This window comes from Canis lupus, chromosome 1 (genome assembly GCF_048164855.1).
Source record: "Canis lupus baileyi chromosome 1, mCanLup2.hap1, whole genome shotgun sequence".
Taxonomy (NCBI): Eukaryota; Metazoa; Chordata; class Mammalia; order Carnivora; family Canidae; genus Canis; species Canis lupus.
The window spans coordinates 78084281-78110284 of NC_132838.1; the positions used below are offsets into that span (position 1 = coordinate 78084281).

The window sequence follows — 26004 nt, forward strand, 5'->3', positions numbered from 1 at the left end:
TTAAAGAAGTCCCCTTCTAGTCGTAGTTTCTAAAACTGTTTTATCATGAAAGGATGCTGAATTTTGTCAAATGCTTTTCCTATACCTATTGAAATGATCAAAAGGATTTTGCCCCTTAGTCTATTAATATAGTGTGCTACACTGATTTTCATAAATTGAACCAACTCTGCATTCTTGGGATAACTACCATTTGGTCATGATATATAACTTTTTAAATATACTGTTGGATTCCACAGCTAGTATTTTATTGAGGATTTTTTTGTAACTCTAAGAGATACTTGGCAAGTGTTTTTCTGGTTTTGGTATAAGGATAATGTTGACTTACAGGATGAAAAGAAACTATGCACCTCCTTTTCTACTCTGAAAGAGTATGTAAAAACCGGTGTTAATTCTTTAAATGTTTGAGTGCATTTGCCAGGGAAGTCATCCGATCCAGGGCTTTTCTCTGTGGGAAGGTTTTGTTTTGTTTCGTTTTAATTACCAATTAAATCTCTTCACTTGTTATAGTTCTGTTCATAGTTTCTATTTCTACTTGAGTCAGTTTTGGTAGTTTGTGTCTTTCTAAAAATCAGCTCATTTGTTCTAAATTATCTAGTTTGTTGACTTACATTTATTCGTAGTATTCCCTCATAATTTTTTGTTTCATTTCTTATTTTTAGTAATTTGAGCTTTTTCTCTTTTTCTTGGCCAGTGTAGCCAAAGCTTTGTCAATTTTATTTTTAAAGATATATTTATTTATTTTAAAGAGAGAGATAAAGTAGTGTAGAGGCAAAGAGACTCTTAAGTAAACTCAGTGCTGACCATGGGGCTTGATCTCATGATTCTGAGGTCACGACCTGATCCAAAATCAAGCATTGGACACTTAACTGCCTGAACCATTCAGGTGCCTCAAAGATTTGTCAATTAAAAAAAATCTTTATGAAGAATCAATTTCTTAGTTCTGTTTTATCTATTGTTTTTCTGTCATTTATTTCACTTACTTTGCCTTAATTTTTTTTTCCCTCCTTCTGCTTGCTTTGGGTTTATTTTGATGTTTCTTAGGTTATTGATTTGATATATTTCATTCTTTAATGTAAACATTTACAGCTATACATTTCTCTCTAGGCACTGCTTTCCCTGTATCCTCTTATTTTAGTATCTTATTTTTCATTCTCATTAATTTCAAAGAATTTTCTAATTTCCAATATGATTTCTTCTTTGGCCCACTGGTTATTTAGAAGTGTGTTAATTCCCACATGTTTATAAATTTTCTTCTGTTATTGATTGATTATTTAATTTTTGTTATAATTTTTAAAAAAGATTTTATTCATCCATTCATGAGAGACACAGAGAGAAAGGGAAAGAGGCAGAGACACAGGCACAGGGAGAAGCAGCCTCCATGCAGGGATCCAGACGTGGGACTCGATCCTGGGTCTCTAGGATTACTCCCCGGGGCCAAAGGCGGTGCCAAATTGCTGAGCCACCTGGGCTGCCCTGTTATTGATTATAATTTCATTTCATCATAGTTGGAGAACATATCATGTATAATTTCAATTCTTTTAAATTTATTGAAGCTTGGTTATAACCTATGATACACTTTCTCCCGGAAAATGTTCTGTGTGTACTTGATATTGATAGATGAGTGTTCTGTATATGTCTAGTAGGTCTAGTGCATATGTAATATTATTCAAGTTGGTTTACAGTGTTATTCAAGTTTTTAGCAATTCATTGATCCTCTCCTTTTGCTATTATTGGAAGTGGCGTAATAAAGTCTCCACCTCCTATTGGTGAACTAATTATTTCTCCCTTCGATTCTATTAGTTTTTGTTAATTTACCTGGCGATTTTCTTGTTAGTTGCATAAATGTTTATATAATGATATCTTCTTGATGATAGATCCTTTCCTTATTATAAAATATCCTTCTTGGGTTTTAGTAACAATTATTGTCTTAAAGTCTATTTTGTCTGTTATTAGTATAGCTACTTTAGCTCTTTTTTGGTTAGACTCTGCATGGTATATCTTATTCCATACATTATTTGTCAACCTATTTGTGCCCTTGAATCCAAAGTATGTCTCTTATATACAGTGTATTCCTTTGTCATTTATTTTATATATATTTTTGAGTTATTTTCTTAATGATTGTCCTGGGGATTAATACCAACTTAATTTCAATAGTTCACTGAAACTTTGATCCTGGGATAATCCATTCCCTCTCCCTCCTTTGTGCTATTATTGTTATAAAAGTCACATCATTATACGCCATATGCCCACCAACAGATTTATGAAGATTGGTTATTTTATATGGTTATTTTAAAAATCACAAGGAAGAAGAAAGGAGTTACAAACAAAAAGTACATTAACATTGTTTTTTTAGATTTATCTATGTAGTTACATTTACTGATACCCTTTATTTCTTCACATGGATCTGAATTACTATGTATTGTCCTTTCATTGATACATGAAAGACTTCCTTTAGTACTTCATGTAGTCTGCTAGGGACTAGTTCTCTCTGTTTTTGCTTATCTGGGAATGTTTTAATTTCTCATTCATTTGAAGGGTAGTTTTGCAAGACACAGAATTCTTAGTTAATAGGGTTTTGTGTTTTTGGTTTTGTTTTTTGTTTTTGAGTACTTTGAATATTGTATCTCACTGCCTTCAGGTCTCCAAGGTTTGCTAAGAAATCAGCTGTCAATCTCACTGGGAATCTTTTCCCAAGATAAGTCATATCCCCCTTGCTGCTTTCAAGATTCCCTCATTGTCTGTGTTCTAGTTTAATTACATTGTACTTAGGTGTGGATCTTTTTGAGTTTATCCTACTGGGAGTTTGTTGAACATCCTGGATGAATGTACTAAATTTTTTATCAAATAGAAATATTTCAACAAAATTCCTTCAAATATATATTTTATCCCATTCTCTCTTCTTCTGTGACTCCCATATCCAAATGTTGATGCACTTAATGATGTGAGAATGTGTTCATTTTTTTCATTCTGTTTCTGTCTGTCCCATCAAAAAAATTGCTATCTTTAATTTCACTGATTTTTTCTTCTTCTTCTGCTTGTTCAAATCAACTGTTAACCTGCTATAATGATTGTTTTTATTACAGTTATTATACATCAAAATTTACGTTTAGTTATTTTGCATAATTTCTTTTAATTCATAGTTTCTATCATTCTCCTATATTTTTATAATTTTTAGATGTGGTTTCCCTTAGTTCTATGGATATATTTAAAATAGCTGAATTACAGACTTTAGTATTTCAATGTCTGACACCCTCAGAAAATATTTAAGGTGATGCTTTTTTTCCTTGTGTATGGGCTATACTTTTTGTTGCTTTGTATGTTTCTCTTTTTTTAACTAGAAATTCTAAGTAATATAATATGGCAACTGTGGAAATCAGATTCCTGTCTCTCTCCAGGGTGTGTTGTAGTCGTTTGTTATTGTTACTGCTTTTAGTTTATTTAGTGTCTTTCCTGAACTAATTCTTGAGGTCAGTATTCTTTGACCTGGGTGGCCACTGAAGTCTCTGTTCAGTTAGCTTAGTGGTTAGTTAATTATTGGACAGATAGTTCCCTAAATTGTTTAAAGTCCATAGCCTTTAATGAATAGCTCTGTGTCTATATTGGGGCATTTCTTTGATGCACAGGCAGGCAGTTTACTACTTTGCCATAGTCTCCACTTCCTACTTGCATGGATCTCAAGGTCAGCTAAAGGTTAGTGCTTATAGCTTTTTTGAGTCTTTCCTGGGTATGCTCATAGTCCTTAAATCCCCAGAATTATGTCAGGTCTTTTAAACCTCTCTGTGACATCTTATTCCCAGGTTTTCCTCTTAAGTTTTTTGATCAGCTTGTGGTTTGCCCCAACTGTTATTACCACCTCAGGCTGCTGTGATACTATACAATTGGAATTGACTGTTTTTGTTAAATGCTCCTGTAGAAAAGGCTACATTAGCATCAGCTGAGGTCTGAGTAGGTCAAATAAAGGCAAGTTCTCAAAGTAGAGATTATTTAGGGAACTACTTGACAAGTAAAATAATGACAGTTATTTGGGAATGGGGCTTTGGAAGAGCTCTAATCGCTCCTCCAGAGTTCTACCCTTCTCCAGAGGCTGCTAGGCTGAAGTTTTTCACCATAATTATAAGAGAATTGGTTTGAAAGGCTACCACATGGCTAGGCAGAAGGAGATGGGTCTAAAGCAAATTAAAATGCTACAGAGCTCACTGTTTTTACTAAGATTCAGCCAGTCATCTTAAATAAATACTTCTCAGATTGTTACAGCCTTTGGTTAATTTCCAGAGTTCATAATATGTTGATTGTAATAATTTTTTGTTAGTGTTCTTATAGTTTTATAGAGGAGAAGATTTTTATAGGTCCTTACTCTGCCATTCCTGCTGTTATCACTCTTAAGTGTTTTTATTAGGGGTTGGTTTACCAAATCTAACCATTTTGGAGTAAAATATATTTAAAACAGTTATTGAAACATACACAACTTAGTGAATGAACAAGAACTGCAAACAAATATGGAAAAAAAATAAGTCTATTTATTAGAGATTTAGAATTCTGGATGATTTTTTTTTAGTTGTTTTTAAGACATAAATTATATCTAATAAAGTTTTCAAGTCTTAGTGTACAGCTTGAGGGATTTTTGTATAATATATATAGTTATGTAAGCACCACTTAATTCAAGATATATTGTATCCATCACCCCAGAAATTTCCTTCAAGCCCCTATCCTGTTATACCCTTCCCCTAAATATAACCAATGTTGTCATTTTATCACAATTATCACCATAGATTACTTTGGTCTATTCTTGAATTTTATATAAAAAAATCCTATTAGTAACTGTTCTTTTGTGTCTGGCTTCTTGCACTCAACATAATTTTTTAGAAGTTATCCATGTTGTTGAACTCCTTATGTAAGGAGTTTATGTTTTTCTATTACTGTTAGAATATACCCTTATTTGCTTATCCATCCTCTGTTGATGAACATTTATGGTGCTTTCACTTAGGGATTATGAATAAAGATACTATAAACATTCTTGTACTGCCTTTGGTAGGTACATGCATTCTCTCCTTTTGGGTATATACCTAGCAATGAAGTAGGTAGATATATGTTTAGCTTTCATAGGTACTGCCAAGCTGTTGTCCCAAGTGGCCAAACCAACTTACAATCTCATCAGCAGTAAGTAAAAGCTTCCATTGCTCTACACCCTATCTAAAATTTGGTATGGTCAGTCTTTTTCACTTTAGCCATTCTGATAGGTATGCCTGTGTATCTCACTGGGATTTGAATTTGCATTTCTCTGATGAGAAATTATATTGAACACCTTTTTATATGCTTATTGGCAATTGTAGTTTCTGCTTTCACCTCTATTTTTGCTACAAAATTTCTTAACCCTACAAATATTTACTGAGATTCTGCTATCTAACTATATATATATATATATATAATATATATATAATATATATATATTATATATATATAATATTCTTCCTTGAAAGAACTCAGAATCTAAAGACAGAGGTATACAAATAAATAAGTAGTTAAAATCTACAGTGATAAGTGCAATGATATGAGCAGAGGATAGACATGTAATACAACTATGTAGATTAAGAAAAGCTTCTTAAAGAAAGTAATTCTTCAACTAAGATTTAAAGATAGAAAGGAGTTAACCAGATGGACAAGTTGTAGGAGAACAAAGTAGGAAAGGACATTTCAAGAGAAGAGAATAAGGCACAAAAAGTACACTCTTCCAGCCTTTGGATCACGTTGGTTCCTATATTTAAAATGTTTTTTTCTAATTAAAATTTTAAAAAATTAAAAGTCTCCAAAATGAAAGCATGAAAACTGAGCCTGAATAACATTCATTCAGTGCCAGAAATGGTATTAGAGGGCACCAATTTAAGAGTTGATGATGGTCCAATGCAGACATTTCTCAAGGGGAACCCTCATTCAACTTAACCATGGTTAATTATGGTAGAACTATCCTAGCTCTGCAAAGAACTCCAGTTGATTAGAATTCTGCTAAATTAGAGGATGAAGAAATAAAGCAACTTGGTGCACTTTAAAAAAGAAAAGGAGCAATCTTTTCACCTTAGGATTTTAATAATTATATATATTACCATTATTATAATTGCTAATATTATTAATTGCAAAAGTGACCATTATTGTGTGCTTGCCATGTTCCAGGCAGTATGTGAAACACTCTGCAAACAGCCATATAAAGTGGCTACTGCTTTTATCTCCATTTCACAGATTAGGAAACTGAAATCATAAAGAACTTATTCAATGTCACATATTTACAGAGATGGAATTTAAATGTAGGTCTGATTACAGAGTACGTATTTTAATTTTTAAATCTTTTGAATTACAGCTAGATGCCCTTTAGAAAAAAAAAAACACTCTTTTCTCATTCCAACTCTCTGGCCCCTGGAGCAAGAGAGCTATTTAGATGTTTGTGTCAGAAACTTTGTATTTCTAGTCAGATTGTTTATTGTACATATTTCAGACTCCCATTCTGATCCTAGGATAGAACATCACCTTACAAATCTCACTTAAATGCTCTAACTGGTCTAATCTAAATTTCTTCTTCCACTTCCTACAGGTTTTAGTTGACATAATTATTACATTCTTCAAATATGCTCTTAGGCCCACTGCTATATGAATAAGGACAATATAAATAATTAATTTAATCTCTTGTTTTGGTGGTTTGTATCTCTTCCAACATTTTAATAGCCTAGACAAATAATAAATGAAATATTGGCATACGTAAATGCATAACACATTACGAATGAAAAGATAAGTAGATTAGTAGGATATTATGGCTTTTAGCTCCATGTCTTACCTCCTCCCAGTCAAAAACAATAGAAGACAAGAGAAGAAGAAAAGAGAAACTAATTTCTCAGTTGTATTTAGATAAATAAAAGTATTTATTTGTCAGGATGCCTCTCTGTACAATTAGCCAAATTTCCCAACTAGACTGTTATTTCAGCATCTATTAGAAAGAGAAGAGACACTGAGTTTAGTGGAGTCTAATTCTTAGAAGATAAAAACTTACCGGGAATTTGGGAAAAGTTCAGCTTACACTGAAATCTTAAGAATAAGAATGTTCAGGGAACTTGTGAGGCCTTTAAATGAATTTTAATTTAATCTCTTTAGATGTTAATGGCTTTTGTGGGCAACACTGTTTTCTAAATGTCAGGGAATATGGGTTTCTGTAAGCACTAGTACTAGGGAAAAAACATATTAAATTTGGCTCTTAGTGAGCTTAGATGAGAACAAACGGGAAACTTAAGGTCACAAATCATGTTTAGATAAACGACACAGCACAGTGACTAATCTAGCCTTAATATGTATTAGAAGCAATGTCATCAAGTGCACATACTCAGCATGTATAAAGTGAGCATGGCTAGTACCTCAATTCTCTTAACATTTATACATTTTAAAAGCAACATATGAATACAGCTTACTTGTGGTATTTTTCTTCATTAGGTCACATTATTATTAAACATTATATTAACATGATATAATTAGTGCATTTAAACATTTTCATTAAAAATGAAAATTTTTTAGGGCAGCCCCGGTGGCGCAGCGGTTTGGCGCCGCCTGCAGCCCGGGGCGTGATCCTGGAGACCCTGGATGGAGGCCCACGTCATGCTCTCTGCATGGAGCCTGCTTCTGCCTCGGCCTGTGTGCCTCTGCCTCTCTCTCTCTCTCTCTCTCTCTCTCTGCATCTCTCTGAATGAATAAATAAAAAATCTTTAAAAAAAAATAACCTCTAAAGGTTGATACAACCCAAGTGTATGATGTAGAAACTGGAGGTGATGGAAAAGAGAGATGGATAATGGTAAGTAGAGAAAAAGAATTATATCATGGGTCCCAGAATTGAGAGAACTGAATGAATGGCATGGTTTAATAATTTTCCCTCAATCGTGGCATTCATGTTTTCTAGCAAAAATATAAAAACTAATATGACTTCAATTACATGGTTATGTCTTTGCCTTTTAATATGTATGAAAAAATAATACCTATCCTATTCTGAAAAACCCTAGTTTGAGGATTTAAGGTATTAAGAAAAAGAGTTTGTGTTGGAGATAGCAGGCATTGATTTATTTACACAAACAAACAAAAAAGGAAAATCCAGTAACACACATCTGGGTTAGAGCAGTCAGAAAGAAGAGTCAGAGAGTGAACTTGGGGAATGGATTATCTAGGCATATATGAAAACTTAAGTGGTCAGAGCAAAAGAGGGGCAATTGACTAATAAGCCAGGAACACCCTAGATTAGAAAACATGACCAGTAGTTTTCTTTAGTTGGGAAGATGTTCAGAGAATCCTGAAGAAAAATCAGGAAATGTTGAACAGGTAATTAGTCACCTTAGGTAATCAACATTTAGGTTAAATGCCTGGCCTCTGAAACCAAACTGTCTTAATTCAAATCCCTGTTCTACTATATTATCAATGGGACCTTAATGTCTCAGTGTTTCAATTTCCCTAATCTACGAACAGGGATGGTATTAATTATATTTCTCTCATAGGATTATGGTGAAGAATAAATGGGTATGTGCCTAGCATATGTTGAATGTCATTCACATATTTCCTATTATTATTATTACTTTGCCCCCAAATATAGAGGCTTCGGGAAAAAGAAAAATGCCCAAAGCAGATGAATACAAAATAAAAGAAAATTAAGCACAAGTTTTTAGGTCAATTGAACTTGTTAACAGTTGGGTAGTAATAAAAACACTGGATGGAAATTGTACATTTTGTGTTGTCAGAGGTGAGATTAAGGTGTATATGTTTTAAGACCCCTAAACAAAATCCTACCCAAGAAAGCTTGAGTGCATAAACTTTGTGCCACATTTTAGGTAGTATTGAAGGCCAGACAGTACTAGCTCTGATGCTTGCATGGGATAATGAGGCAGACCCTCATGTTCTGTCTGGGTCCGCTGATTTGCATGTAAGCTAAGGAGGCTGTTGGGAAAATTACTTAAGTTCAGAGCACAGCTACAATACAGACTAACAAAGATGGGTTTCATGTGCACATATGAAACACAGATGTGTATATCCATGTGTCTGATTGACCATGGAAAACCTGAAGAAAGACAAAGTTCAGTCAAGTATAATGGGGCCCCTGAGAGAGAAATCATGTTAAGGGCAGAAAAATCATAGTGTGCCCAAGTGGCTTAATGTTACAAGGGGTGAATAGATTTAAGAGTAAAAATTCTGTTACACATTTGGACCCAAGTAGAATACTGCTCAGAAGTAGGGAAAGTGAGTTTTTCCTCTCATGTTAGGGGACTGTCATGTTGTCAAGAGGATCTACAGCAGAGCTGTTCAATAGAACTTTCCGCAGTGATGAAAATGTTCTAATCTGTGCTGTCCAAGAGGGCTGCCACTAGAACATGTGGCTAATTAGCATTTGAAATATGGCTAGTGTGACAGAGGAAATGAATTTTTAATTTTATTTAATTTTAATTAACTTAAATATAAATTTAAATAGTCACGTGTAGCTAGTGTCTACTGTACTAGATGGCACAGACTAAAAGCATCACTGGCCAGCAGCAAAGTACCTGTGAAGCTTCAGTGTTACCAAGATAAAGCAACACAGTTGCTCAGTGGGTAAGAAGACAGAATCTGGAATCAACTGTCGGACTCATATTTGTTCCACTTCTTATTCACAAGGTAAAAAGTTAACCTGGGTGATATGTGGGACTTCCAGCTACTGCTTGGGATGTAGAAAGCTGGGGAAAACATGTGTCTACCCTTACAAAACCAAAGCAATATGAAAATGTGTAACTTTTCTTGAACTCATCAGAGAGCTGAGAACTCTGAACTAGCTGGAAATATAAGGAAAGACAGGTATCTTCAAAAAGAGCCAGGACATGGGACACCTGGGTGGCTCAGTGGTTGAGCATCTGCCTGTGGCTCAGGTCTTGATCCTGGGGTCCTGGGATCAGGTCCCACATCAGGGTCCTCACAAGGAGTCTGTTTCTCCCTCTGCCTATGTCCTTACCTCAGTCTCTGTGTCTCTCATGAATAAATGAATAAAATCTTTAAAAAGAAAAAAAGAAGAAGAGCCAGGACACAAACACTTTCTTACCTAAAAAGGCTGCAGCCAGACACTGAAAAGAATTCAATAAAAACTCATAACAAGTTGGTAAAGGCCAAGTATGGGCTTAGGAAAGTCTAGACCCCTAGGGACTCCAAATAGAAGAGACTTTTACACCCACTCTAAGGTTCTTTGCCACATACCTAATTAAAAGATTAGAGAGAGGTGCAGACTGGAAGACAACTAGAGCACTCACCCAGATTATTTCCTTTTTCCCAGTCTCCCCTACAGAACCAAACAAAGCCTTAGGTGACTATGGGAAGCAAAATAAACACTGTCACCCTTAGGACCCTGGTGAAAACCCATTTCAGCTAGGTTAAGGGACAAGAATATATGCAGTGTCCCACACTTCTGGCTGGGACTGGGGCAGGAATCCTAAGAGGACCACACCTCTGAGACCCAGAGACCCAAAGGGGCCTACTACTGAGGCTTAATCACAAACACAGATAATGCCTCTCCCTTACCTGCTCCCCCTCCCTTAACCACCCCTCCATGAACCAGGCTAATACTTGTTAAATAACCAATAACCCTGATGCAAGGGCATGGAAGAGGGGCCAGAACATGAAGAGAGGACTTCTCTGAGACACAGCACAAAGGGCACACCTAAAACTAAGAATGGAGCAAATATTGAGAAAAGCTTCTGGCAAGCCAGTTCTTGCCCTAAACACAAGGTAATGCCATAGAAATGTGTAGCCTGTGGTACACCAAAAGTAATCATAGCAACCAATCCCAAACCTAGTTCAATTCCTGACTTGATTAACTCCCATCCCCACCCTAAAGGGGAATAAAAGATTATTCCCATTTCTAAGCATAAAAACTTCCTGTTTCTACTGCGTCCCATAAGATTTTTGGCTTTCAACAACAATAAGAGTTCAAAGGCATACACAAAAGCAAGAATAAAAAAAAAAAAAAACCACACACTATTAAAAGACAAAGCAATTAATACAATCAGATACAGATTGAGATATTAGGACTATCACAAGAAATTTAAAATAACTAATTAATTTGTTAAGTTCTCTAACAGAAGAGATGGACCAAATGCAAGATCAGATAAGTAATTTTAACTGAAAAATGGAAACTATTAGAAAAAAATCAAATAGAAATGCTAGAAATGAAAAACACAAAGATTAAGAATGCATTTCATCAGTGGATTTCACATAGCCATGGGATGTGGGGTGAGAATCAGTGTATTGGAAGATAAGTCCATAGAAATTACCCAAACTGAAACACACAGAGAAAAAAGTAGAAAAAAATATTCAGAGGATCCAAAAGCTGCAGGACTATATCAAACTACTTAATATAAATATAATTAAAAGCTCGAAAAGAAAGGAGAGACGAAGTAGAAAAAATATTTGAAGAAATAATAGTCCAGAATTTTCCAAAAGTAATGACAGATACTAAATCACAGATCCAATATCAGAAAACAGTAATAGGAGAGAAGGGGAAGAAAGGGGAGAGAGACAAAGAAATAACAATAAAGTTGTTTCAATTCTTTTAGCTTCAACAAAACAAATTCTTTTAGTTTCTATAAATTAGATATAGTAATGCTGTTCCTTCTAAGGTTTAGAGGAATTTAGTGTAACATTTGGAAGAGTTATAAAAATACAATAAATACTCAATAAATGTTTTTATGCAAGGGCACAGATCTACCACCACCAGGGAGTAACAGGAGAATTTAAACCTAGTGACTTGACACAGAAACACAATTTTCCTGGCAAGTCAGGGTCAGTGTCTAGGAGTCCCTACTTACCTGGCCATACTAGCAATGAGACTTCTAATGGCCACATGTAGTTGTTATTCTGGAGATTCCTAGAAATACTTTAACAATAGAACTCTGTATGCTGCTGCATTTTCTACAGCAGTGAGAGCCTGGAGTTAGCAAGAGAGTGGTATTGATGTTGATAAGACTCTAAGCATAGGATGGTGATCCCTGGAACACTAAATAACAATATACTGAGCACTCTTCTATATCTTTTTACAGATTTTATTTCATATCTTTCCAATAGCAATTCTCTGGGGTAGCTATTAGTATTATTCTCATTTTACAAATGAGGCTCAGAGAGATTAAGTGACATCCCAGGTCCAAATTGTTAATAGGCAGTGGTGCCAAGTTTTGAACCCAGATCTGCCTATATCTAAAACCAAAATTCTCTCCCAAACATAACTCTGTATTCTTATTATTTGCCATTTATGAATGCTCAAATTCACTTAATTCCTGACCTACCTTAAGCTATACAAGATCAGCACTTCACTTCAGTGTCCTTATTCATCCTTATATTGTGTGTGCTCATAAAACTTCTAAGTAGCACAAAGAGTCTTATTCACTACTCCAACATTAGAGTCTTAGTATGCCCTAGCTACTGTGCTAAGTCTTTTGTACAAGTAAATTGCCTCATTACCTCACAAAGGAGGTATTGGAAAACATAGTCTATAGATTTAAAAATTGATGCATGTAGCAGAAACTCTGTGCCTCATGGCTGAGATGTAGGAAAGGTGGGTTAGATGCTTAAGAGTGATGTATACTCTCCAAAGTTCTCTATGATGGTGGTAACCTGTTCATCGATGCACCTGTATTGGCTTCCTTGCCTAGCCTATCTCACTTCCCCAATATTTTGGCAAGGCTTTCTACAATCACTTCCCAATAAATTACTTATGCTAAAATCCTTGTTATATGGTCAGCTTTTGGAAGAACTCAAACCAAGTCACACTGCAGTTAGTGTCTGATGAATTTTAAATTTAAATTTTAAACAGAATTTTCAACCTGGCTCCATATTGTAATTACCTGGGAAATTTTTTTAAAAAATATTGATGCTTGGGCCCCACTCACAAAGATTATGATTCAGTGGTCTGGGTAGAGCCAAATATCAGTATATTTGAAATGCTCTTGACAGAATTCTACTGTATAGACAGGATAGAAAAATCTCTTCTCTAAATGTGTTTCCACTGCAGTAATATGATGATATATTGCTCACTCTTCCACTGGGCCATGACTACCTTACAAGGTTTTGTCTTTTTATTTTAGTTTCTTAGACTGCTACATACTATGTATTATTTACATATTTGTTGAATGAAAAGATTCCATTCAAGTAATGGTCACAGCTTATGTAGTGGTTTTAAATACATAGCCACACATTCTTTGATACTCCTCCCCTCAAAAAGTAAAGCCTAATTCTCCTCCCCTTGAGTCTGATCTGGATTTAGTGATTCATTTCTAATGAATGGAATATAGCAGAAATAATGGTATGTCACTTCTCAGACGAGGTTATAAAAGATGCAGCTTCCATCTTGGATGCCTGTGTGCACATTCTTTTGCTTGCTCTCTCTCAGACTACTCACTTTGGGGGAATTCATGTGGGGAACAGCCTTATGAGAAGCTTCAATAATAAGGAACCCAAGCCTCGAGCCGAGAGCCATGTGAATGCTTAGAAATGAATCCTTCAGGCCTGGCAAAGTCTTCAGAGACTACAGCTCTGGCTGACAACTGCAACCTCACAAAAGACCCTGAGCTAGAACCACCTCACTGAACAACTGTCAGATTCCTGACTGCCAGAAGATATGTGAAGTAAAAAATGCTTGTTGTTTTAAGCTGTTAAATTTTGGAATAATTTACTATGCAAAAATAGTGGATACAGTTCTTCACTGATAGACCAAGCCAACATTCTCTGAGCTATCTGAATTAGATGGTAATCCAGGTTCAATTTGGGAACAAGATGACCCAATCATAATTCCAAATTTTTTAGACAAAAAATATAGGATGTGGATGTTTGCAAAAAAAATCATACCAGAGAAATGTTTCAATAAATGAACCCACCTATAGCAGTGCATTTCTTGTCTTCATTGGAAAGCCCATACAATGGCCCTGTTAAGTTAGCCCAGTTCCATTTTGGCTATAATTCTGAGTCTGCTATGACAAAGTTTTCGCAGAACAATGTGTCTTTATCACAATGAGGAAAGTTCCACAACTGCTCCTTAGGACCACATGCTATAAGTAGAATAGTTGCTTATTATTTAAAGCTTAGTGAAAATAAAATATTTTTCTAATAGGAAAAATTTTGGAGACTTAAATTCATTTTGGTAGTGACCTTCTTTGTATAAGGAGGTACACTAAGATCAGATCTTTTAAAAGCAGATCTGAACCTGTCTTAGTTCAAGGAAAGAGAGAAAGAGAATTCGCCCTTCCTCTACTTTTTTATTGTATTTGGACCCTCAACAGATTGGACGATGGCCACCTCCATTGGTGAAGGTCATCTTCTTTACTGAGGCTACCGATTCTACTAATTCTTCTGGAAACAAGACTCACAGAAACATCATCAATTGATTCCTCAAGGCAGAAGCTCCCAGGAGACGGTGGTAAAGGGAGTGGGAGAAATAGAACAGAAAGAGGAGGAAGTCAGTCAAAGCTAGGATTTACTTTCTGATCAAGCCTGACAGTCACCCTGATCCAGGGGGCTCCAGTGCCCAATGGCAAACCTCCTAAATTGAAGGTGCTAGTAGTTAGTAGCAAAACCTGGAAAAGCTGGGGGATGGGTATACAGAGTGATTCAAAGGGATCTACAGAAACCAACTGTGGATACTAGCAGTATTATTCTTTCTATGCATACTATAACTAGCAAATAAAAAAACAGGTTGCCTAGTTAAATTGGACTTTATGTCTGTCCTAATGGGGCTAATGATTCCAAATATCTAGATACATGACCACATTTTAAATTTTAATAGATGTCTCGCATCCAATAAACATATTCTGGAAATAAAGGAAACACTGCTTATGCGATCAACATTATTTTTCTTGAAATGTTTTATACATTCATTTGGAATGGATGGGTAGAGGACGATAGCACTGTTTAAATACCCAGATCATTTGATTCTGTGTCATTTGACCTACATGACTTAATCTAATTTTACCAGTTAAAGACTTATTAAAGTTAATTCCCAGACATGTGCTAGAAAAAACTATGTAAAATTTGAGTTTTTTGGAATGGGCTCCTCAAGAGCATGCCACAAAGTATATTTTATTTTAATAATACAATAAATAATTTGTTCAGAGAACAACAGTCTTATTAAAGACGGTTTTCAACTAAAATATTTAAGAATGGATCACAGGTGTTTCCAAAATATTATACTCTGGGTGGCTCTGAGAGTCAGTTAAGGGTTTCAGGGTCTGGGATCAAGCCTCGCAAAGAGCCGTTTTTATTTTTGGTTACAATCAATAGCATGCATTTCCTCAGAGATAACAGAGGATATGTTGCCAGTTCAAGTCTTCAATTTCCTAATTTCATTAGAAATGCAATATTGTTTAATCTCTTGTTGTAGAAGGACTCTGTATCCACTACAGACCTCTTTTAGCAACAGCTGGGAAAAGAAATCATTATTTTTAGAAGTACCTTTACAAACAAAATACAAAATACAGATGAACTTCACAGGGTCCCTTTTATCTTAATCTGAAAATTGCTTTAGTGTTACTTAGTTTCTTTCCCAGAATTTAAAAGGAAAAAAAAATTTTTTTAAGATTTTATTTATTTATTCATGAGAGACACACACACAGAGAGCAGAGACACAGGCAGAGTGAAAAGCAGGCTCCCTGCATGAAGCCTGATGAGGGACTTGATCCCAGGACCCCAGGATCATCTGAACCAAAGGCAGACACTCAACCAACTGAGCCACCCAGGTGCCCCAGAAAAAAAAATTTAAACAGAAAAATAAACAACTGAGTCAACTTTAATAGAATAGTCGCAAGTATCTACATAAGAAAACTTAATGGGGATTTTTTAAATCTAGTCCTGTTTCTGCATGCTATTTTGAAACCTCATTTTGTCCCTCAGAATATTGCAGGAGACAAAGTTTGGTAAAGAACAATGTCACCCCAAAGAACTGGCAATGCTCCAATGGAATATAGATTCTGTTAAAAGCTTAGCAAAGGTTTTTCTCCTTAGCATTTGTCAAAATTTAAGCAAAGCTAAAACTGTCAGTCAGCCAGCTTCCTGATTACTGACCCTAAGACTCTCCAAGAAACAAACCAGTGCCTTCACTTCGCATCTATTTGCTACCTTACAATGAGACAGAGAATTCTATTGTCTCCGACTGGCCACAGTCTAATGGGAGCTAGGAATATGAAGAATCCCAAGGAAATTGCAGTTTTGTGAGGTTGAAATGAATATCCTTGAGCAATCCACACACAATTCCAATATACTATTCAGGAAACTACATAATATCCCAAAATGTATTTCAGGGATAACTAGTTTTACTGACTCTCATAGGTTTTGGTTGGGGGCGTGGAGGGAGATATTGAGGTCAAAAGTTTGAAACACCTGAAAAAAAAATTGAAAGGATTTTCTCCTATCAAGTAAGGGTCTTTTAACATGCTAATATGTACTGTGACCCTCCAAGGTGTGGGCTTGGCAGTTTCCTAATCTTTTTTTAAGCCCCAGAGCCATTTTTCTAACTGAGGTAATCACTGTTGTTCAGAAAGCACTCCTCTCTGTGCCCCGCACCGCCCCCCACTTCCGCCATCTACTCACCAAGAAAATTTGAATTTTAAAGAAAGGGTCCAAACCTGAACCAAAGGAGTGAAACGCTGAACGCTGAATTTCACTAGGTAGACAAACAATAGATGTAGAAGATTTTGATAAGGTATTTCAACTTCAACTTCTGGTGACACAGCTGCCACCAAGAATAAGGGACGGCTCTGCAGCACATACAGAGAAAAACAGTATTTCTTAGCCTGAGCCTTGGGAAATAAAAGCTGCTTTTCAGAGTTTTCTCTTATCTTCAAATTATACTTTTTTTAAATTGTAAGGAACCACCTTTAATTTATTTTCTCTTAGGACTGAGACTTAATCTTCTAGGAACAAAAGGGAAAAGCTGTTAAACTATCATATGCAAATATACTCTTTAGAAAAGAGGCCAGCTATTCTGCTACAACAGCCACATGGTAAAATTCAAAACTTGCAAAGTGTTCATTGCATCCAAAGCATATGCAAATGAATATTCCCGTGAGGTCAAGCCAATCCATTTTCTTCTCCCAAAAGTGTCCTCCGCAATAGGTCACTTAATTTTAGATGCTCAGTGTAATGTCTTGTTACTCACACACTATGTTGGACAAATGTACTACATGGAATATTCATTTCCAAGAAGCAAGTTGTTTCTTACACAGTCAACAAAACAGTAGCATTTGTGAGCTCTGTTGAGACAAAAAAAATAATAATAGTAATAAATCAAATATATTCAGTAAAAGCTGCTGATTTGGGGGGGGGGCAGGATATCCTCTTGACCAGTAGGTTTACTCTTTCCTTTTTTTCTTTTTAAAAGTTTATTATTTATCTGTAGGTCTCTGGGTTTTTTTCTTATTGAAGAGGAGAGGAAAGAGCACTGTCAATTTCAAAACAGTCTGCTACTGACACATTAGAAGAGGATTTAATTATTCTGGCATAAAAAGCTAGGAAAGCAAAATAAATATATTTAACAGAGAGACACTCAGCTACTCTAATTGCTTATGTGCTATAAGGGCTTTCAAATAATAAGCCCTTAAATAATAAATTAATATGGGAAAGAATAATGATACCCAGGTGCAAAGCCTTAATCTGAGAGCTGTGCCCGCATGCTCAATGGCATAATTGCCTCCATTACCACATTCTGGCCTAACCTAAGGGTTTTAGCCATGGAAACTGGATGGAAATGAAAGACAAACTATGTTCAAATCGGAGGATCACACAATAGAGACCAGGTATCTAAGTAGCTACTTGAAATGTAAAAGCGAGTTACAGTTTTATATGAGATATTTCATTTAAACATGTGCCACCCTTGGTCTAGGCCATAAAAGCACAGATTAAAATTCTCCATTAAGAACTTCAGTGTTCTTAGTCACAATCTTCATAGAAGGAACTTCTTTAATTTCCAAATAACACCCCAAGCTACTCCATCAGAACTAGATTCTGTTGTTTAAAAATAGACTCCCCGAGATACCCAGGTGGCTCAGTGCTTGAGTGTTTGCGTTTGGCTCAAGGCGTGATCCCGGAGTCCCAGGATCGAGTCCCACATCAGACTCCCTATATGGAGCCTGCTTCTCCCTCTGCCTGTATCTCTGCCTCTTTCTGTGTGTCTTTCATGAATGAATAAATAAATAAAATCTTTAAAAAATAAATTAAAATAGACTCTTTTGTGCTGCTCTGAAGTTTCAACTGGGAGTTGTTCACTACAAGCTCCTGAATGTACACATTTATGTTTATATTTTATTTCGTATATTCATATAGTAATTTACCTGATTGGCTAACATATGCTAGATAATGATATTTCTGGGGTTCGCATTTCTTAACTCCAAAAGAACACACTATTTGGAAAAAATAATTCATCTAGTCCTAACATCTTCTGGATGTGTTCCCTTGATTTTTCTTTTCATTATCAAGATTAAAGAAGAGGGCATCCTACCAGTCCACGATTTGAAATCCAAAAGGTTCTGAAACTTGAAAGTGTTTCATTATTTATTATTTACTTGACAGCAGAACTTGACTATTTCTACCTTGAACTGAAGAAATATTAATATGTTTGATTATATGATACTGCCTGACTCCTCTGTGGATGTTACAAAATATATGATGTTGGTGTGTATACTGCATTACCTTTTTTAAAATCTGAAAAATTCCTAACTACAGCATAAAACTGACCTCAGAATGTGAGAAGAGAGATTGTAACCCTGCTCATATATATTAACTGAATTGCAGTTTGACTTACATAACACACATAATGACTGAAAAATGTGGGAACTCATACATTACAAGCAAAGTTGCTGGAATTGCTGCAAGCATCTCTCCTGTGATGCATCCCATCTGACCTGCATCTCATAGCTTGGGATCTCTGGTATTACTGATAGATCATCTAGATTCAGTGTATCACTATATTATAACAAACAAGAGGTTAACATTCTTCTATTATTAAATGAGTAGATTTTTGAGGTGCCTGGGTGGCACAGTGGTTGAGCATCTGCCTTTGGCTCAAGTCATGATCCTGGAGTCCTGGAATCTGAATCAAGTCTCACATCAGGTTTCCTCTGGGGAGCCTGCTTCTCCTTCTGCCTAGGTCTCTGCATCTCTCTCTGTGTCTCTCATGAATAAATAAATAAAATCTTTAAAGAAAATAAATGGGTAGATTTTTTTAAAATTTAAGCCCTCTATCAATTTAATTGTTGAATATTTCTGATAGACTCCCAGATAAAGGTACAAAGGTATATTTGTATTGAACATAACTAAACACAAGAAATTCTAGACTGTTAACCTAGAATTTGAACCTAGAGTCAGAATTTTTTTATTTTTACCTTAAATTCATCTGTTGGATTTTTTTTAACTTGAGCATGTATCAACTTTATAATTAAAAAAAATTACCTCTTTTAAATTTAAAAATGTTAATGCTGCTATGTTATTTCATCTTCTTTTATTCTGTAGACACAGATATCATGGCCAGTCAACTAGTAGGGGATCTTTACAGATATGCCTCATTAATACCAACCCTTTCTTTTCCATTTCTCTCATTCTCACTGCATTTGAAGTTCCCCTTGTTTGAAACCTGTAAGATTTCCTTTGTAGTCCCTGCAGACCGTGTAACAGACCACTCTACAACCAAAACAGAAGAAAAGTGTCCTTCCCACATCCCTCAAGTTCTGTCGGAGTATAAACAACACCAGGATGGAATGAACAAATGCTCAAATAGAGCTGGAGACTTCTATCATTGATGGCCAAAACCAAGTCACAGCCCATTTCCAGAGCCAGTTCAAAATAAGTCAAAAGGAAATTTAACAACTACAGGTATCCTTCTCTGTCCCTTTTTCACACTTCAGAGCATAACTTTGGCTGAGAATTATCTATATAAGGCATGCCAGTTTAATACAATGACACATGAACATATGAGAAAAGTTCTCCTTCCTAGCTTCAGATCCAAAAGTAAAATCACAAAGATTTTCTCTGCATGGATTTGTCAGTCTAGACTGGAGAGTATGGGCTCATGTTCTATGGAGACTAGAGCAATCTTAAGTGTTTTCCACAGAAATGTAGAGCAAATATAGTGAAAGTTGAGTACATTTTTCTATCTCTTTATGTATTAAAATATAATATTTAAGGTGATAGGTGTTAAACCCAGATTCTTTGGGTGAAATTCCACCTTAATAATAGACACCTACTACTTAATGGATGTCAGAAATGAGGTCATTTTTAGACCATGCCTCTGCAAAGAACCAAACTGTAAATCACCCCTAGAAGTTCATAAGGAACTCCATCTCTTTCTCAATATTATCTCAACTGATAAAATTTTTCACAGATTTTTCATTTGTTCAATCTAATTTTTAAGTGAGTTTTTCTGTAATGACTACTGTGGGACAAGATGCCACTATATATAGATGACTGAAATAAGGTTCTTGTCAAGAGGATTGAAATTTAAAGTTATGTTATAAATCCCATGTAGCTACAGTTATGTACATACACAAACTAAAGAAAATCTGTATGTCTGCACTGAAACATCAACTTTAAAAATGCCCACACTGTAACACAATGTCTCTACTTGGAAGTTTCAGGCTGGCAGTTTTTGTATTTTATATTAGCCCCTCACCCCTTATTTATTTATTCCTGGATTCATTTAATTTACCTGTTGTGCTCCCTTATAGAGTGAAAACTCCTTGAAAGACAAGAGGTGTGAGGTTATGAGAACACAATCCACCTCGTGACCAAGAGCAGAAATGTCAATAATGGAGGAGCTGAACTCAACCATCTTTGTTCTCTCTACCCTACCCAGTCTTCTCCATCTCTGTGATGAACACCACCATTCATCCTTCTGTGCATGCCAGGGTCACACCACTTAATCTCTGGTGTGTTCCTTCTTCTGCCACTCCCCCTAGTCCTTCACGGATTTTATTTCTTAAACATTCTTCAACAATAACCATTGTTCTCTTTCTCTACTTCTCAATCTAAGCTATCATCCTTGGGATAAGAGTTTCCTAAGAGAACTCTCCAAATTCATTTTCCAACCCTTTCTCATCAATGCAAATGAGTTGTTTTTAAAAATAATTATAAAAGTAATACATGGTCAAGAGGAGAACTTCAATATTCCAAACATGCCGAGATCGCAAATCTCAGCCGCACATCACACCATCCAGAAGTAACTACTGCTTACAATTTCTCATAGGCCATTCTAGAAAATCTTAGTGTGCATACAAGCATTTTTAATGTTGGCTGAGGACTCTGGTACCCTAGAAAAGGAAGAGATTCACATCCAAGGAAACACCAAGCAATTAAAAAGTAATTCTAATCTTATTTTCATCTTTAGATGAATATGGAAAACTATCAAATATTTGACAACTATACAGTACTGTTTACTTTTGGAGGGGTCCACCTCTTCATTCAGGATTAATATCTAGAAGTAGGGGCAGCCCGGGTGGCTCAGCGGTTTAGCACCGCCTTCAGCCCAGGGCGTGATCCTGGAGACCCGGGATGGAGTCCCATGTCAGGCTCCCTGCATGGAGCTTGCTTCTCCCTCTGCCTGTGTCTCTTCCTCTCTGTCTCTCTCTCTGTGTCTCTCATGAATAAATAAATAAATAAAATCTTTTAAAAAATATCTATAAGTGGAAGCTCTGGGCCCAAATCCAGATTATTTTGAATTTTAATTGATATTACTAATTTAACCTCTAAAAAGGTTGTATTAATTTACAAGGCAAAAAAAAAAAAAAAAAAAAGAGCAATTTCTTTGGATACCTAACAATCCACATCTTTGTTAATATGACAGGTAAAATGTGTTTTAATTTTCATTTTTTAATCCAATGGAGTTTAATTTAGTTTCCATCTTCATAATTTTGGTTTCTAGCATTATCCATTTTCAATTCATTATCTTTTTAACTTTTAATTTTAAGCATATTCTTATTATTAGATTACTTTTTTTTATAAAAAAAGGAGCCTATTCTTCTATCACCGTAACATCCCATAGAACCTCACTGAAGATTGGAAACCAAGTTTTTAGAGGTCTCAGACCTTCTCTCTTAATCTTCAAAAAGGTAGTGTCCTACTTACCTCTTTACTATCCTTATGGAATATGCCAGATTTTTTAACTTACCAAGATTCCCTGTCTGAGTAAACAGAACTTTTTTCAGAAGTGTGATATGCATAGAAAATTCAAAGTCTCTATTTTGATCTAATTTTTTTTTTTTTTAATTCATGAGAGACAGAGAGAGGCAGAGACAAAGGCAGAGGGAGAAGCAGGCTGCCTGCGGGAAGCCAGACCCCGGGACCCTGGGATCACAACCTGAGCTGACGTGACTTGACACTCAACCAATTGAGCCACCCAGGTGCCCCAATCTAATTTTCTTTTAATATCTGAATGATAGGGACTCCTGAGTGGCTCAGGAGTTGGGTGGCTGCCTTCCGCTCAGGTCATGATTCTGGGATCTGGGATTGAGTCCAGCATCAGGCTCCTGTGAAGAGCCTACTTCTCCCTCTGCCTATGTCTCTGCCTCTCTCTCTCTCTACCTCTCTCTCTCTCTGTGTGTGTGTCTCATGATTAGATAAATAAATCTTTTGAAAAAATCTGAATTATAGTTCATCTGCTTAATATTCCATTTCAGACCATTGGACAAATATATCTAGTCCCATTTTTGTAAGTCCAGGTTTCAACTTATGCTATCAGGGTATTATCACTTTGGCTTTTGGTAGATATGCTACCCTAGACAGGTGCTGGTCCTTGATGGGAAACATATAGTTATAGCATGAAATGTTTCACAAATGGTATCTGATATGGTTGACTTAAGATTAACCTTAACTATAGCCTAATTAAGATTAATAAACCCCCCCCCATCAAAATACCATGGACTTTCTCCAGATAGTTGGAACAAATCATCTTAAGATTTGTGTGGAGTCAGAAAAGATCCCGAATAGCCAGGGGAATATTAAAAAAGAAAACCAGAGTTGGGGGCATCACAATGCCAGATTTCAGATTGTACTACAAAGCTGTGATCATCAAGACAGTGTGGTACTGGCACAAAAACAGACACCTAGATCAATGGAACAGAATAAAGAATCCAGAAGTGGACCCTCAACTCTATGGTCAACTAATATTCAACAAAGCAGGAAAAACTATCCACTGGAAAAAAAGACAGTCTCTTCAATAAATGGTGCTGGGAAAATTGGACATCCACATGCAGAAGAATGAAACTAGACCATTCTCTTACACCAGACACAAAGATAAACTCAAAATGGATGAAAGATCTAAATGTGAGACAAGATTCCATCAAAATCCTAGAGGAGAACACAGGCAACACCCTTTTTTAACTTGGCCACAGCAACTTCTTGCAAGATACATCCATAAAGGCATGGGAAACAAAAGCAAAAATGAATTTTTGGGACTTAATCAAGATAAAAAGCTTCTGCACAGCATAAGAAACAGTCAAAACTAAAAGACAACCTACAGAATGGGAGAAGATATTTGCAAATGACCTATCAGATAAAGGGCTAGTAGCCAAGATATATAAAGAACTTATTAAACTCAACAGCAAAGAAACAAACAATCCAATCATGAAATGGGCAAAAGACATGAACAGAAATCTCACAGAGGAAGACATAGACATGGCCAACAAGCACATGAGAAAATGCTCTGCATCACTTGCCATCAGGGAAATACAAATCAAAACCACAATGAGATACCACCTCACACCAGTGAGAATGGGGAAAATTAACAAGGCAGGAAATAACAAATGTTGGAGAGGATGTGGAGAAAGGGAAACCCTCTTGCACTGTTGGTGGGAATGTGAACTGGTGCAGCCACTCTGGAAAACTGTGTGGAGGTTCCTCAAAGAGTTACAAAAAAAGAGCAACCATGCGACCCAGCAATTGCACTGCTGGGGATTTACCTCAAAGATACAGATGCAATGAAACGCCGGGACACCTGCACCCCAATGTTTATAGCAGCAATGTCCGCAATAGCCAAACTGTGGAAGGAGCCTCGGTGTCCATCAAAAGGTGAATGGATAAAGAAGATGTGGTTTATGTATTCAATGGAATATTCCTCAGCCATTAGAAATGACAAATACCCACTATTTGCTTCGACATGGATGGAACTGGAGGGTCTTATGCTGAGTGAAATAAGTCAAACGGAGAAAGACATTATATGGTCTCATTCAATTGGGGAATATAAAAAATAGTGAAAGGGAATAAAGGAGAAAGGAGAGAAAATGAGTGAAAATATCAGTGAGGATGACAGAACATGAGAGACACCTAACTCTGGGAAAGAAACAGGGGTAGTGGAAAGGGAGGTGGGTGGGGGTTGGGGTGACTGGGTGACAGGCACTGAGGGGGGCACTTGGCGAGATGAGCACCAAGTGTTATTCTATATGTTGGCAAACTGAACTCCAATAAAAATAAATAAATAGATAAACAAATGTTTGCTTATTTTAAAAAAAGATTAATAAAACCTCATTGCTTAGAAATAATTATCCTTTGACTTAACATCAACAAAAGTCTATTTTTCTAATACTAAAATATACAATTGTTTGGAAAGGAGTGGGAGCAACTGACTTGAAATAAATTAGAAAATATCTTCACTTCATTAATTGTTCTTCTCATATACTTCAAATTTGTACTTACTGCCTTTTTCCTCCTGCATATCAGAAAGGACACCTGAGTATTCTGGCAGAAGTTTATATTTCTCCAAATCAATTTCTGACAAATAAAAATGTGTCACTTTCAAACTCCTCTGTAATCCTTCTCGCAGATAGCCTAAGATGGCCTGGCTTCTTCATGGGTTCCTTATAAACATAACTACTTCCCACTATCCAAACTATGTCCATTTTATTTTCTAATTCTGCTTGTTCAATAAGTTTTAAGGCATCATCCAGACTTTTGGCAAGAAAATGAGTTCCTTGTGGAGGTTCCCTAAGGTCTCCGCTGAGAACTAAATTAATTCTGTCCTTTAAAGGTTGGTGGTTCTTGGGAATAGAGAACCATGTCTTCCTACCCATAATCACCAAATTCTGTTTACTTTCTACTGAGGAGGTTGTGGTCAATTCTTCGGAAAAACTTGAATTTATTCCTGAGTAGGGGCCAGGGCAGGTCCCTGTTCTTGCTGATGCCCATGTTCTGGAACACAGTGGCTGTGCCTTTGAGCATAGGAACCATGACAGCAGCTGTAAACACTTCCCAGTTTGCTCACCATGCCGGGATTCCCCCCATCCCACCCACCATCAGGCATGGCTCAAAATTCAACACTACTGTTCAAAATTCCCCTGCCTCTCCATTGTCATTGTCTTATATCCCCACAGATATAAGTGTCCAGAGCCTCCCCCCTCTCAAAATTTTAACTCTGAATTTTCTTGCCCCATTCATTCTTTAAATCTCAGCCACAACATTCTAGGAGGCAAGTGTGACCCCCAGAGCAGGTCAGGTCCACCCCTAAGCATTCTGAACTCCTTTGCATTCATTCATAGGGTGCAGAGCTCCCTTTCATAATGCATTGCCATCAAGTAACTAATTCTGTAATTACTAGCTGGTTGATGTCGTGAGATTCCACAACGGCTGGGATAATCTCTCTTAGTCACCTCTGCTTCACCAGTACTTAGCACAGCACCAAGAAAGTAGGAAGTTTCAAAATGTGTTAAATGAGTGAATGAATGAATGGTCAAGATAATCATTGACCATTGGTAAATACATGTTAAGCAATACACACCAAAATTATAACATTGTTTCTATAAGAAAGGGAAAGTCTACCTTTTCAAATACTGACTTACACCTTCACTTACAAAAAGTAAATTGTTTGCAAGCTGACTATATTTCATTTCAATGCCAGAAAATAGATGCCAGGTAAGTGAAACAGGTTTAAAAAAAATTCTTGTTCTTTGTACAATGAAATCAATACCAGGATGAAATGTCCTCTAAGATGATAGAGTTCTTTGAGAGAGAGCC

The 26004-nt window shown here is 36.2% G+C and overlaps 1 long non-coding RNA gene and 1 pseudogene across 1 annotated transcript in view; both read right to left on the bottom strand.

The window, feature by feature from the left end:
- LOC140620295 (uncharacterized) overlaps nt 1–26004 on the bottom strand; it is a 275011-nt gene that overhangs the window by 171992 nt on the left and 77015 nt on the right. The gene's annotated exons all lie outside the window — the stretch shown is intronic.
- LOC140620260 (dihydrofolate reductase-like) lies at nt 24653–25064 on the bottom strand (annotated as a pseudogene).